The following is a 16847-nucleotide window of genomic DNA, read 5'->3' as shown; positions in this document are numbered from 1 at the left end:
TTCTTTACTTTTTAGGGTTCCGTACCTCAAAAGGAAAAAACGGAACCTTAATAGAATCACTCGTGCGTCTGTCTGTCCGTCCGTCTATCACAGCCTATTTTCTCCGAAACTACTGGACCAATTAAGTTGTAATTTGGCACACATATGTATGTTTGTGACCCAAAGATAGACGTGTAACGTAAATAAATGAATTTTAAATATGGAGACCATTTTTGGGGGGTAAATGAAAAAATGAAAAAATATTTTTTCAAACCATACCGTGTTACATATCAAATGAAAGAGCTCATTGTAAGGGTTTCAATTTTTTTTTTAATTTTAAGATTAATAATTTAGCGGTTATTCAAGAAAATAGGCAAAAAATGACCATTCCCCCCCTTATCTCCGAAACTTCTGGATCTAAAATTTTGAAAAAAATACACAAAATAGTTTTTTACCTATAGATGACAGGAAAACCTATTAGAAATGTGCAGTCAAGCGTGAGTCGGACTTAATGTACGGAACCCTTGGAACGCGAGTCTGACTCGCACTTGGCCGGTTTTTTTTTACCTAGTCTGTTTGTTTCATTTGGCCAAAATGTCAACGCTTAAAATATATTGACTAAATATTACCTCCGTTTCGCAATAAAAAAAAACTTACTTTAATCGCTTAAAACCGATTGGATTAGCAGTTCTACGTAGCAATATTTACTTACCTACTCGTACATAAGTTGCAGTTGTTTGCGACATGTGACTTAACACAAAAATCTAGTGTAGATACTCGGACACGTTATTATCAAGTCGATAAAATATAATTATTATAGCTGGTCAACCAAATCTTGTCAGTAAAAAAAGGCGTGAAATTCAAATTTTCTATGGGACGACATCCCTTCGTGCCTACATTTTTCAAATTTGCCGCCTTTTTCTACTGTCAAGATCTGGTTGACCAAGTATATGTAGGTACATATATGTAAGGCGACCTTTCTAAAATTACAGATACCACATATGGGAGCATTTCTGAAAGAAAATACATTACAACTCGGTGTAAAGGCGAAAATATTGTCCCTGGAGAATCCAAATGTTACAGGGACGGTATAATCTGATTTCCCTTTTAGCGCATTCGGCTTCAATGCACTCTCGTTGCTCATTACAAGCCAGCCGGTAAGCTACTAGTTATAGGTGGGCTTATGAATTACTGAGTCCATAATTATTGGCTGTATTCGTTTTTCAGTCTTTGACCAGCTTTTTCGCGTTCATAGTAAGAGTCCACTCGGTTACTTTACCCAAAAATTTTGCATAAATAGGTATTTTGGACGTTTTTTTGTTGTCCCCTACACTTTTTTTTCAAATTTGGGATTTTTTATGTTATTTCTACTCAGAATCACGAGCTCTTTCTATCCTCATAGGAGAAAAAAGTGTCCTAAGGTTTTTATTTCCATTCCGTCACCATTTTTCATAGACTTTGTATGGCGGTTGCGAAATGGAAAGATCGGAAAATGTATGGAAATTTTGGGGCACTTTTTTTCTCCTATTGGGATAGAAATAGCTCGTGATTCTGAGTATAAATAACATAAAAAATCCCAAACTTGAAAAAAAAGTGTAGGGGACAACAAAAAAAAAAACGCCCTTTTACGGGGAAAAGAATAGCCATTTCATCTTTCAAACCGAACGAAAAACCTGTCCTTGATGAGAATTACCGGTGAGTTAGTCGCCGCATTATATAATTATGTTAACATAATATATACCTACATATACTGAATTAATAATGATCAGATAGCCACGCAATTACTGCTGTAAACCATTAAGCGAATCCGTAGATAACAATGCATTCTAGCGGCTAAACCATTTTCTAGGTATTAAATGTCTGATGCATTAGGGATAGAGACAATTAATGTTAGTTCAGCATTCAGAGTAGTCCGAAGAAGTGCGCGAAGGGGTGGTTTCGTACATTTTGCGTACATTTTTGTATGTTGTGCCTGAGGGCCTACCGCCAACATCGAAAAATAGTAAATCGTTATTTGCCTCTCTATCGCTCTTGCATATTCGATCGTTGACAAGATGACAAGGCGTATTTTATGACAGATACGACTACAGCGGCGGCATCAATGCTTCCGCAGTAATGTCGCAACAGTCATGCAACTACAGTTGCTATACAACTTTTTCTACTCGTTGACTGCAATGCTTGACTTTAAGACTTCGTATACCAAAGTGAAATCGCATACTTTTTTCACTATGGGACCCCAACTCAACTATAATATTTATTTCGATACAGTTTAGTCAACTATAATATTCATTTCGATACCGTTTAGTCAACTATAATATTCATTTCGATACAGTTTAGTCAAATATAACGAAATTGACTAATCGAAAGCGCGGAGCAAGTACCAGGGCCTCATGAGTTACGAGAAGGTGTCGTTGACCAACCGGCCGGGGGCGCGGGGCGCGGGGGCCGGGTCGCGTACGAGTATGAAGGTAACGCGGCTGCTCGCGCATCTTAGCTGTATACTTTTGGTTTTGTTACCTACATAGGTATATGATTCTTCTACTAGTTTTAAGTATTTTTTTTGTCGACTCGTAGAAAAAGTATTCTATACAATAGTGATATAATCAAGCTTTTCAATCTCGTACCTTTACTTAGGCAACTCAGCAAGCTTCGTTGCCTAAACACGGTACTCGACTGAAAAGCTGTCCATTATATCACGATTGTATAAAATAGTATTAATGTATCAATATCCTTAATTTCACTTAATAGGTTAAGTGATTCTTTACGAGATATGTTTTTCTCTAAAGCAGAACCTACATGTAGTTACATACCTAATTAAGACAATTAAGTTCAGACGGCAGTTAACCTAAGCTTTAAAGATACGTGATTAAACTGAATACTCTGCAAATAACAAGCATTATAATAATATCTAAGCGTTTCCAAACAGGAATCACCAAAAACGTAGGCACGTATTATCCACCCAACAATACATTTCAATACAATCGTGAGCAAACAGCGCTCGCTCCCCAAGGCACCGTTTCCATACTGTAATCACGTCGGCCCTCGTAAACCGTTTTACTGTACCGCAAACAAATTAACCGTTTTTACTGCTAATAAATGGACACAATAAACATTATATCTGTGGATTTATTTTTTGTTTGCGTCTTGGGTGTCGTAAGATTTGGATATATTGATGCGTACTTTGGTAACTTGGGTTTTACCGTAAAAATTATGAGTGACCTAATTTTCTGTCTTGTATTTAGGTATTTTCACTTATTCATAAATCAGCTGTAGGTAGCTACTTCGTCCACGTAGAGTTTGCTAAATGAAACCTTCAAAATAAGTAGGTACCTATTAACATTATTACCATTACCATTTTTATATACATGTCATTATTTGGTTACATTTTAATTAGCGTAGCAAGGGCAGAGTTATCTAAATAATAAAGTATTTAATTAGGCAATTCGTCAACGTCTGGTAATCTAGTTCACTAGACCTTATTTTCTGAGCCTTGTATAAAAATAAATTACTTGCTAGTATGTCTAGGGCTATTTTTTATTGCTTGTGGTCGTCGTCGTTAGACGTAATGAATAACTATTTTTATCTTTCATTTACCAACTCGTTGTGAGTTATAGTATTATGAAATCTCTCGCAACTAATTATGTATAATATCAGGGAGACCGAGCTTTGCTTGGAAAACACATAAAAACCGGCCAAGTGCGTGTCGGACTCGCGCACGGAGGGTTCCGCACCATCAACAAAAAATAGAGCAAAACAAGCAAAAAAACGGTCACCCATCCAAGTACTGACCCCGCCCGATGTTGCTTAACTTCGGTCAAAAATCATGTTTGTTGTATGGAGCCCCACTTAAATCTTTATTTTATTCTGTTTTTAGTATTTGTTGTTATAGCGGCAACAGAAATACATCATCTGTGAAAATTTCAACTGACTAGATATCACGGTTCGTGAGATACAGCCTGGTGACAGACGGACGGACGGACGGACGGACAGCGGAGTCTTAGTAATAGGGTCCCGTTTTTACCCTTTGGGTACGGAACCCTAAAAACTAGAAAATGCGCGGTTTCCCAGAGATAAAACCTAGCTAGATCAATTTTTCGCCCCCTAAATCCTCCATATGACTAATTTCATCGAAATCGTTAGAGCCGTTTCCAAAATCCCCGAAATATATACAAATAATTATACAAGAATTGCTCGTTTAAAGATATAACATGTATTAATACCTACTGTCGCTAAATAACTAGAACATTCAGATTTCATATTCTTTGAAGATTAACAACTTTTAGGCATAAAACAAGGAAACGCATTCTAATTGTAATAACAGTATGGGATCTGGATATGATTTGTCAGTGTCAAAAATTACCTTTTCTTCAACCAGAAACGTGATTTTGACACCGACTGAAATCCAGATCAAATTCATAACCTGTTCTTACAATTAGTATGTATAGTATGAATTATCTCAGATGATTTTTTCGGGCTCGGGCCCTAGTTTGGTATGCCCCTCAAGGTTATGCACATAATTATTTTGTCGGAACTAAAACGTTTATAAATAGCGATAAGCAATGAGGAAATATTATTGCATCAAGTGCAAATCTATAGCAACATACATAAGCATATTCGGTATGTAGTTGATTTGTTTGTGCTTGTTTATCCCTCGATAATACCAAACTTCGGGAGCACATTATCCTCGAAACTTTTGCAAATCGATACCTAAAGACATTGGGTGAAACACCGATAACTATTTATTACTGTTATCGCGTCAACGAATTATGGCCGAATCAAATATTAGTTGTTGAAATGCTGATACTGTTTTCGCTAGTTATTTTGACTACGGGTAGTACCTATTCGATTTGATTGTGACTATAATATTTCTAACGTTTATTTTCGAAGTATGAATAATAATTGAAGACTATAAATTATAAAGTATTTCAGATTTTCGCGTTATAATTCGTATTACTTTTTCGATTGAAATAATTTTTGATTGAAATTATTATTTCAGATGATTTTTGTTTTTTCCCTATTTATTTTTGCCTCGTTGCCCATCATTTTACCCCGTGCACATGGTTATAATACAAGCGGACGCCTCTTTTCATTCCCTTTTATTAGAAAGAGATTTCCGCTTGTATTATGAGTTGTAAAATGTTATGCAATAGGCCCCAGGTTTATCATTTCTTATATTTTTGTTGTACCTATCTAGTTAACACCCCATTGCATTTAATAGGGCATAGCCAGCTTTTGTTATTAAAAGTTCCACTCGGGCCAACCCTGCAATTAAGATAGCCGGGGGTCTATCCTAAAAGCGATACGCGTATAATGTGAGCGTAAAGGGGCCCACTGATTAACAGTCCGCCGGACGGTATCGGCCTGTCAGTTAGAACAAAATTTTGTCAGTTCCGAACAACTGACAGGCCGATACCGTCCGGCGGATTGTTAATCAGTGGGCCCCTTAAGTGATTGTAGATGGGTTGCGTTAAACCAACGGGTTCTTGTGGGGAGGGGACTATAATAGAGAGCGTCTAATGCTATTCTGATGTTTTCAGCTTTGCTTTCACTGTACTACAGACGAGTTCATAAATATTTATCTGCTTTACTCGTACCTTACTCGTAAATATGTGTAATGCTCGAACTGCAATTAGCGCTAGCGTTATGTTCAATTAGAAATATTTTTAATAGGTGACGATGATCCTTTTGTCATTATGCAGCCGTGCGATGGCCAAGTCATTATACGTATTACAAATTAAAGATATATATTTGATACAATTTTAACACCCCCTGGCACTGATTAAAATAACCGACTTGGTTTCACATTAGGTACATCTCAAAACTTTTTTGTAGTAGAAGCGTTGCGAGACTTGCACCTTTTTACATGTTAATGTTTTTGATGGGGTACCTTTTTTCACCTAAATCTGTTGCAGTAAGGTGAATAAATTTATACATATTTATGAACTCGACTGTACCTCCAGTATACTAATACGACATTTTACCTTCTTTACCAAGAATATCTGTAGTAACCCTTTTAAACTTTTTTGTTCCGTAGCCAAATGGCAAAAAACGGAACCCTTATAGATTCGTCATGTCTGTCTGTCTGTCCGTCTGTCTGTCCGTCTGTCTGTCCGTCCGTATGTCACAGCCACTTTTCTCCGAAACTATAAGAACTATACTGTTGAAACTTGGTAAGTAGATGTATTCTGTGAACCGCATTAAGATTTTCACACAAAAATAGAAAAAAAACAATACATTTTTGGGGTTCCCCATACTTCGAACTGAAACTCAAAATTTTTTTTTCATCAAACCCATACGTGTGGGGTATCTATGGATAGGTCTTCAAAAATGATATTGAGGTTTCTAATATCATTTTTTTCTAAACTGAATAGTTTGCGCGAGAGACACTTCCAAAGTGGTAAAATGTGTGTCCCCCCCCTGTAACTTCTAAAATAAGAGAATGATAAAACTAAAAAAAATATATGATGTACATTACCATGTAAACTTCCACCGAAAATTGGTTTGAACGAGATCTAGTAAGTAGTTTTTTTTATACGTTATAAATCGCCTAAATACGGAACCCTTCATGGGCGAGTCCGACTCGCACTTGGCCGCTTTTATTTAATTGAGTACAAAACAATTTTTTTTGCTAGTTATATGAACTGGATATTTTCCCCGTATGTCGCTAAATCCCACCCCAACCGACTATCACTTTATCGTTATCGTCGGAGCTACGGGAGCGCTATGAGCGTACCACGAAGACTCAGTCGATTGCGGGGTCTTAATGGAACCAGGATGTGGCGGTTTGAGGTTGTGTGTCTGGGACTAATAAAGCTTAACGCGATTATAGGATGCTACAAATGGGGTCATACACTGATTTCGGTTGTAATACATCTTTTCTGTGCTAAAAGTTAAGAATATTCCTAAAGAGATGTCTCCAAATTTATTACTAACTATCTAGGTAACTGAAGACGATAATCAAAGACAATATTATACCTAAAAGTAATTCTGTCGTCTGTCGGTCTGTTATATCTTCATGTTTAAACCGCTGAACCGATTAAGTTAATATTAGATATGGAGATGGTTTGAGGCCTGAGGAAGTTGGTTAGTTTTTAACAATCGTCATCATTATCCCACGCCGAAGTCGCGGCAGAAGCTAGTAAAATCGACAAATAGTCATATTTAATGGTTGATTTTAAAATACTCAGTAATTTTTGTAGATTTTTGGGACTCAATTATCCAGGCAAACATGTGAGATATATTTGGTTAATGTTAATACTGTTTTTATTTCAGAATTAATGTAATAACCTGCAAACTCATTATTGACTAAATTTACCCATGTCCCGCCATGCACTTCAAATTAATCGTTTTATCTACGTTAGCTAACTTGGTCGAATAGTCTGAAATAATGGGCCAAGTTCAATATTAATTCAAAGTCGTGACCATATATTTGAATTTGTGACCTCAGACAATTTATAATTTACATCTACCTCGTGATAGTTCGATGATAAAACAATTAAGCAATGACAATGTTGTTGCAAAGAGAATATAGCTTTGAAAATATGTTAATGAACTATCAATTATTCATAATAGAAGAAGAGGAAAGGTTTAGCTCTCATGTGACTAAACCAAGCCGATGTGTATCCGGATTGGTTGCTTCCGCAGTATTTTATTGTAATGATGGCTGTGACACAAGCGCGTATGGTGTCACGCCGGAATTCGCCGGGTTAGATGATGATGATCGTAATGGTCATGGTCTTTTTATATTTACACTGGTGGCTCTTTGAGCTGTAGACCTCGCGATAAGCTAAAAAAATTAGAAATTAAAAAATACTTCATTGAGTCATTATCACTGCGAACACACTGGTCTTAAGCGCCATTGGGGCTTTAAGCCTTTTATACCAATTTCTGCCATTTACGAGTATAAATATTTCGATAAAACGAAATGATAGAAAATGCTCATAAAATTTCACGAGACTCGGTTAAAAATGTGACAGCAGAGGAGAACATAATAAGAGGTAGTCAGATCATCATAAACTGAAATAGTGCCATATAAGAACGAAATATTGAATTTCGAATGGATGGGCATAGCGTACAGCTCTGCTGTGTGCAATATTAATATTTAGCAGTCAATAATAAAATTACCTATTCTCTGCTCTATTTCAAATTCAAATTATTACTCAATTTCATAATTATAATTTTGCAATTTTAATCTGGCGTTGGACGATTTGTCAAAAAACCTATTTAAGGTTTGTACCAGTGCTGCACTCTGGCAGTAGAACATTTCAGTGATCAGTGATACTCCCTAATATTTCAATTTAGTATCTGTCCACTATTTTAAATCGAAATTCAATGTAAACCTATCTGATTATTTTTCTATAAGGCGATCTTCCTTACTGAGTGTGTGTTGTGCTGTGATTGTCCATCGTTCGGAATTTATTTTTAATTTTCGACCGAATATTTGCTTACGATGTTTCTTTGCTTGCTTGAGGCTCTGTTGATGACTTTATGCCTAAATGCCTCGTAATCCAAATGCGTTCTAACATTTTTTTACATTTATTAAAGCCGATAATAATTTTATTCATTGTCTGTGCAAAGTCTGCGCTTTTTCTGCCCTGACGTTCCTTGATTTATACCGGTTTCTTTAGAAAAACACCAAGACTTAAAACACCCACATGGCGGCTAGAATAATCACTCTTAAACGTTAGAAGGCAAGAGTGCAAATTGGGTGTAACTTTTCTTAACCCGAGTTCGCAGTGCCAAGCTGTGGGCCAAGGAATGATTCCCATTATGACCTTTATGAGTACTGCAATAGGAAGTAAGTTCGCGTGAGTTCTTTGCGAGAGGTTATCCGTGCAATGATATATGCATTTCTGCACGGGAAAGAACATGTGCCATTAGTTAAAACACATGCGCATGTCTACCACACATTTTACTTTATGCATAAAATGTAAGAATAGTAGAGTTTCACTTTAAAGATATCTAACTAATGTATAAATGAAAATAAAATAATTAATATTGAAACAATTCTCTCATGAAACTTTTTTATCACATTATTTATAATCAAATATAAAACGATTCAGTAAGCTTTGTTTATTTAAATGGAAGAAGGAATGGAAGCAGTCCCCCGGAGGAATGTCGACGTAAACTTTGAGATGTGGAAAGAAGGTTTGTGATCATGCCATGTGTTAAGACCTATCTTATCAGGGAATGGACAAATAGGTATGCAATACCTACTTGCCTACGCCATCTAGGTTAGGGCTCTCAAACTTATTAATAGATATTAGATATAAATCACCGGTAGACAGCACCACAGTCCTATAATATGTAAATAAGGTGACATCTACCGAAACTCCTATGTACTAGCATACGAGCTCAACAGCTTAGTTTAGGTATGTCAGTATATGTAATAGTTCATAAGTAATCAGTAGTGTGGCGCTGTACGATAGCTATATAAGAACCTACTTGCCTGTATATACGATCACTTTTTCCAACCAGCCTTCTGCTTAACATTAAACTTAATATAGTATATTCCTTGCTTTTAATTTGGCCGCCATTTACCTCCACGCTGGACACCATGAAAATTATTCCTTGGTCAAAAGTTGAACGTAGTCCCCTGAAATGGCCACTTAAACTTAGTTTGAATTGCATTAGCTACCATAAAAGTCAAGTGGGATTCGGTTTAAAAGAGAATAAGTTATGTCGTTTATCTTGAAATTCATTGCTTCTCGTAATTATAAAAACTTCAGCACTTAAGATTTTAACACATGAAATCAATAAAATTGAAGGAAATGCTGAATAAATTGGAATAGGTACTGTGCTTGCAGTCAATCGGCATACATGTGAGAAAATTGACTGACTGTTTTAACGAACCGATTAACATTAAGAGTAGCAACAGTTAGGGCCAGTTGCACCAACCACATTTGACAGGCTGATTAACGTCAGCCGGCGCGCCCCGGCGCATTACTATGAAACTATCCATACATAAAAATTTTGCGAACTCTTTAACGGTACGAACAGTTTGGTGCAACCGACCCTTAGTCGTAAATACATACCTGCAGAACACTATAATTTTTATGATTAACCTATGAAATAAAACTATTTGAATGAATTTTATAGCGTAATGAACCAGTAACTTGATTTTGTGACTAAGTTTCAATACTACCGTTATTTATTAAGCTTTTCAAATCACAGTCTGTTTTGTAGAGAGATATTTTCAGGCCAGTTAAATTTCGCAAGATATTTATTTTACAGATGTGAAAGCTGGAACAAATTTTAAATTAACACGAGTTGGAAAAGTAAGGAATTATTTACACCAAATCATAGAAACTCATACTTTTTATTTATATTTTATTTAAAACGTGTTAGCAAATGATTGGCTCCTGAAACGATTTTCTCTTTGTATAAATGGGCTATCGTAATGTGTGAAGTATCTTTTAACAGGTTGGTCCCCTTCTTTCATTTTCATCACTTCGTTGTATAATTCACTGGCTATAGAATGCGTAGAGGGGCTGCAAATTTTCGTAATTAATTAATTTAATTATTGAAACGGGTTGTCGGCTATTGAAGCAACCGTTAACGTTGTTATTTTAATTTAATTTTTGTCAAGCTACTTAAATGACAATTTTGTAGGATAGAAAATTAAGATACGAAACGAATTGATTGAATGTATTATCTCCATAATTTCTTATAAGGTAATTAAACCCACTGCAGATGTACTAAACATACACCAAAAAATCGATAACTTAATTAAAAATAAGGTCACAATAAAATGCACAAATAGAGTTGTTGAATAAATTGGCGTCTAATTCCAAATATCTGGGTGACCGAGCTTCGCTCGGAAAACATGTAAAAGCTCGAAAATGCGCGTTTTCCCAGAGATACGACCTAGCTAGATCGATTTCTCGCCCCCGAAAAACCCCATATAGTAAATTTCATCGAAATCGTTAGAGCCGTTTCCGAGGTCCCCGAAATATATATATATATATATATACGAGGGGTGTTCAAAATATTCTCGGTATGAGAATGAAAACAAACAAGTACGAAAAGTTTGATATTTTTATTTTTCAATATACTCCCCCCCTATGTTCATACACTTAAAAGATCGATCAATTATTTTTTTTAATCCCTCGTAAAAATATTTTTTATCTTTCGTGTAAAAATGCTCCTCCACTGCCGCCTTCAATGCTTCATCGTCAGAAAATTTATTTCCACGCAGATCCTTTTTAAGATTGGGGAGCAAAAAGAAGTCGCTGAGGGCTAAGTCCGGACTATACGGTGGGTGAGTAACAGTTTTAAACCCACATTCAACAATAGCTGCCTTGGCAATATGAGCAGTATGGACGGGGGCGTTGTCATGCAGAAGCAGAATACCTTTGGTTAACTTTCCTCGCCTCTTTTCTTTAATTACATCCTTTAATTGACGTAGAATGTTAGCGTAGTACTGTCCTGTGATATTTACACCTTTTTCTTTATAATCGATTAGTAATACTCCTTCACAATCCCAAAATATCGTGGCCATGACCTTGCCAGCTGAAGGGATGACCTTGAACTTCTTGGGATGAGCTGAACCCTTAATGTGCCACTGCATGGACTCTTGTTTACTCTCTGGGTCATAATGATGAACCCAGGTTTCATCTCCAGTAACTATTCTTTGCAGCACCTCATCAGGATTTTCACCGCACAGGTCAATAAAATCGGAACAACAAGCTACACGCATGTCTTTTTGAAGCCGAGTCAGCATTCGCGGAACCCATCTTGCACTTACTTTTGACATATTAAGATGGTCATGTATAATATCATGTACGGTACCAATAGAGAGATTGGTTACTTGTGCTATAGATTTTACTTTCACTCGACCATCTTCCAATATAAGTTTTTCCACTTTATCAATATTTTCTTGTGAAGTAGCTACTACAGGCCGGCCAGGTCATCTTCAATACTCTCCCTTCCGCGTTTAAACTCGCTTGACCACTTTTGAATGGTAGATAAAGAAGGAGCAGACTCACGGTAAACACAATCCATTTCCTCTTTTATGGTTTTTTGATTTTTACCCTGTTTTGTCAAGAATTTTATCACGCATCGATGTTCTAATTTAGTTAACATTGTCAATTCGCACATGATGTTCATGTTTGTTCAGCAATTGCAGAAAAACAAAAGACCATCTCGGTTCGAATTATACTTTTTTTTAATGTCAATGAATAAACCTTAGCGGCCAGTAACGAAAGAAATTTTAGAAGAGGTCGTAAGATATCAATACCGAGAATATTTTGAACGCCCCTCGTATATATATATATATATATATATATATATATATATATATATATATATATATAAATATATAAATAAACAAGAATTGCTCGTTTAAAGGTATTAGATAACGGCCATATAAATACGGGAACGTTCTTGGTAGTTAAGATTGCGCTTTTAGGGTTCCGTAGCCAAATGGCAAAAAACGGAACCCTTATAGATTCGTCATGTCTGTCTGTCTGTCCGTCTGTCCGTCTGTCTGTCCGTCCGTATGTCACAGCCACTTTTCTCCGAAACTATAAGAACTATACTGTTGAAACTTGGTAAGTAGATGTATCCTGTGAACCGCATTAAGATTTTCACACAAAAATAGAAAAAAAACAATAAATTTTTGGGGTTCCCCATACTTCGAACTGAAACTCAAAATATTTTTTTTCATCAAACCCATACGTGTGGGGTATCTATGGATAGGTCTTCAAAAATGATATTGAGGTTTCTAATATCATTTTTTTCTAAACTGAATAGTTTGCGCGAGAGACACTTCCAAAGTGGTAAAATGTGTGTCCCCCCCCCTGTAACTTCTAAAATAAGAGAATGATAAAACTAAAAAAAATATATGATGTACATTACCATGTAAACTTCCACCGAAAATTGGTTTGAACGAGATCTAGCAAGTAGTTTTTTTTTAATACGTCATAAATCGCCTAAATACGGAACCCTTCATGGGCGAGTCCGACTCGCACTTGGCCGCTTTTTTTCGTAGTCGCAATCTCCGATTAGCGCCCAACGGGAGACATAAAATGCATAACTTTGCATAAATGAGTAACTAATTAAATATGTTTTCGTACTAACCTCATAGAAATGTATTCTACGTGTTCAAAAAATGATAAGAAACTGTTGCTGGCTTGGCATAATGCGGTTTGAAACGTAATCTGCAACATATTTTTTATAACAAGATAAAAGGAAATATTTTTGTATCTTTGTTCTACTACTCTTAGTGTAAGGCTTGAGTGGACGCTCGAAGCGGAGCGTTCAGCGGGGCGTGCAGCGTGGCGTCGAGCTCCCAAGGGATCTGAGCAGCGTGCACTAAGGCCGCTCCTATACGTTTGCATTTGTTTAACATGTACGCCGCACGCCCAACTCGAGCGGCCTCTCAGGCCTTACACTTAAAGATAGATTTATATTGACCCAAGTCTATTACCGTTAAAACCAACAAAGTAAATTCGACTCCAAATATGAATGCTTTCCACTTCATTTGTTTAACAACTTATACGAACACATGCTATTTCACAACTTGACTCACTCAATGTGATTGCAATAGGTATGAGAGCAAATTTTATGCCCGGTTTCCCATTTTATGATTTAGCTCGGCATTTTGTTTCAAAACGCAGTAACATCATACTATAAACCACCAGATAAGGAACTTTTATAACCAGATAAGGATTTTTTGGTGACCTTTTAGAGCATTGCAACAACAGAAACGTGTAAGAAGCATATTATTGATAAGAGAAGCATGTTTACCAAGTAAAATCACTTACCAGATCTTAACTAAAAGCATGTCTCCGTTTAGACCAGATCGAGTAAATGTTGGCCCCATTTCCCGCTCACCACTCTTATGGATTCGGAACTTAGCCAAAAATATCTGATAAATATCAAGCGCAAGCAGCAAAGACTTTACAGTGTTACTTTTATCAATCAATCAATCAATCAATCAAAATGTTTATTGCATATCACATTACAACATTATTAGGTGGAGCTTATAAGTAGGTGGGTTTACATGTCACACCCTGCAAGGGCACAGCAACATACTTAAGATGCATATAAATTAACATTTTATATCCTGTTAATGTGAAATCTAAAATTAAAATTTGTGCATATATATGTATCTTGCATAAAAAAAATGAGTTTTTCTGCGCACGGTTTAAATCGAGCAATCTCAGAACAACAACGTATTAGCTTTACTAATTATAGTAATTTCCTTTATAGTAATATACAACGTGTCCCAAAATTCAACGATAAGCTGGCACCAGAAGATGGACATGCTCATAACTACTCAAGGAAAAAAAAAATGAAAAATTGTAGACATGATCGTTAAAAATACCACTAGGAGTGTCGATTTTAATTTTGTAATTCCATAATAAATTGAGATATATCTTTTTTCTTTTTTTCCTCGAGTAGTCATGAGCAGGTCCATCTTCTGGTGCCAGCTTATCGTTGAATTTTGGGACACGTGGTATAGTAATAACGACCGCCTCAGACTTACAGACTAAACAAAACCAACAAACCAACACGTTAAGAAGAAACATAATAATATAACATACCAATAATGTTATTCATTAATAGTTTTAAGGTGTTGTAACAAATATTTTGATATACTAATTTTATATACAGTTTGCGGAGTCGAACCTGAATAAAGACCTAGTATCGGAGGACTCATCTTTTTGCATAACAAATACTCATTCCACAAATATTCATGGAAATAACTTAATGGCGTTAATCGAAATTATAAAAAGAGACTCTGAGCTTTAATTCAAAATTTCGTTCACTCTTCTCTATCCCATAGTGTGAAACTCACGAAGTACAGCTAGCTGCAGAGTTATTTGACCCCCCCCCCCCTTACAATCAAGTTCTAGAAATCTGGCAGGTGGAGGGGGGGGGGGTCACTTAACTCTGCAGCTTAAGGGTACCTACACATAAGCTGGTACAAATACTTTAACTAAGAAACCCCTTCACTAAAAATCTATCTCAAATAGTGGGCAGTTCCAGACTACGACATATCCCGGGGAGCGTTCACAAGCTTTATCGTGCACATCGTTCTGTCGCTCAGCTAGGACACTGGACATCGCAGCTACTTGAGCTACTATAAAAAAAACATAGTTTTCAACCAATTCGTGCATATGCCATTTCATAGTTGTTTTCAAATATGTGCTTACGTAAGCCGCCGCTTATCGGAGCGCGTAATAGCATAATTTACGCTTCCCAAACTCCACTCGCAAAACTTCAATCGACTAGTTGATGGGTAAACAGTAGGGCAAACTGCCACCAATTTTGTATTTCCAGTGTTGGTAAAATGTGCAAGAAAAAATTAAAATTTAAAAAAGCTAGGTAGGTACTTCCAGTTGATTTAATATTTTACTTGCAGTCTAAAATTGATTTTATTATTGAACAATACCTATAATTTTTGGCGTTAGGATTTGTTAAAGACTAATGGCGTTATTCATAAATGGCTGCTAACTTAATTAGTTGATGATCGTCGTTAGCCCCCTATCTGTCGTTATGCAATAGAGAAGGACAAACGATGATCATCAGGTGATTGATTAACTTAGCAGACGTTAATGAATAACGCCTTAAGTTATTTGTCAAAAAAAGCTTTTATCGCTGACTGTACTTTTCTTTCAAAAGGCAAATAATAATCATCGAGATAATTATATATTCTAACAAACCCCAAAACTATTTGGTTGCGTTATTATATAAGCATTGCAAGTTAAATAAAAGCTTGTAAAAAATGGATATTACTTGTTTGATATTTAACTCATGCCATATGTGCGTAATAAACTATTTATGAGAATACGAATATGTACAATAATTAGGTACCTTATACATACAATTACACAGTACGTAGCATACAAAAATAACCCTGAGCACGAATGCAAGAGGATATTAAGGGCTAAGTAAAACCTTGAATTATTCTACAATCAAACAGAGATTGTAGAATAATTCAAGGTTTTACTTAGCTCTTAATATCCTCTGAACCCGATTCGGATTTTAAACTAGATATCTATTACACATCACCAAGATACGACAACGATATTTTTAACACATTCACTGCCCCCGACGCACATGTGCGTCCACCGTCATACAAGTTTGTTCCTAGGCCACGCCCCCTGGCAGTGAATGCGTTAAGATCTAGCCTGTCAAATTTGACATTTCCGTGATACTCTTGAACGATTTCCACAATGTCTAAAACGTCTCGTTATGTATTTTTATTAGATCTCAAAACGATTTTGAAACGATCTTACTACGATAATTTAACGTAAAAGTGACATTGGTGCCCGAATTAAGCTGCAAAAGATATCTAGTTGATATCTAAACTACCAGGTATCTAGTACATATCGTATCGTTCTCTTCTCTAGAACGGATCTTGTTTTCCGAATACCGCGGTCTTTCTTTCTGTTACCTATAGTACTGTTTTACATTATGACTGCGGATCTATTGAAACTGTTAGAGTGCCAAGGAAGTTGTCGAGGGAAGGGAATAGTCTATAGGTTTTATTTACGCATCGGCAACTTGCAAAGGCTTTATTACTTTTATAGGGAAAATGAATGGGTTTGGCAGTCAGTGCTTTTTTGGGCGGATTCAATTCGTAAGGAGTTTGCCTGAAAAGGGTACAAATTATGCAGTTTGGATACTCCCCCACAGAAATCAATGCAAATTGATAAGATTAATGATGTTGTTTGTGGTATTTTTGACACGCTTGAAGAACATTGGTTTGCAAAGATACGTTTAAAAGAACGTATAAAGAATTTCACTAGAAGTATATTTGCACTTTCGGTATTACGAGTATTATTTCAGTTTTATTTTTAGTTTTTTGGCATTAATAATGATAATAATATGAGCCCAGGCCTCCTCTCATGGGCTAT

The 16847-nt window shown here is 36.1% G+C and overlaps 1 long non-coding RNA gene across 1 annotated transcript; it reads right to left on the bottom strand.

The window, feature by feature from the left end:
- Positions 1-10284: 10284 nt before the first annotated feature.
- Positions 10285-13612, bottom strand: LOC134650701 (uncharacterized). Its single transcript, XR_010097070.1, has 3 exons — positions 13409-13612; positions 13060-13139; positions 10285-10469 (listed from the first exon to the last, which is right to left on the bottom strand). It is a non-coding gene; the product is annotated as an uncharacterized LOC134650701 (long non-coding RNA).
- Between the last annotated feature and the right edge of the window lie 3235 nt (positions 13613-16847).

The sequence above is a fragment of the Cydia amplana genome, chromosome 9 (assembly GCF_948474715.1).
Source record: "Cydia amplana chromosome 9, ilCydAmpl1.1, whole genome shotgun sequence".
In the NCBI taxonomy this organism is placed as follows: domain Eukaryota; kingdom Metazoa; phylum Arthropoda; class Insecta; order Lepidoptera; family Tortricidae; genus Cydia; species Cydia amplana.
This window is presented reverse-complemented; position numbering and strand designations above follow the sequence as displayed.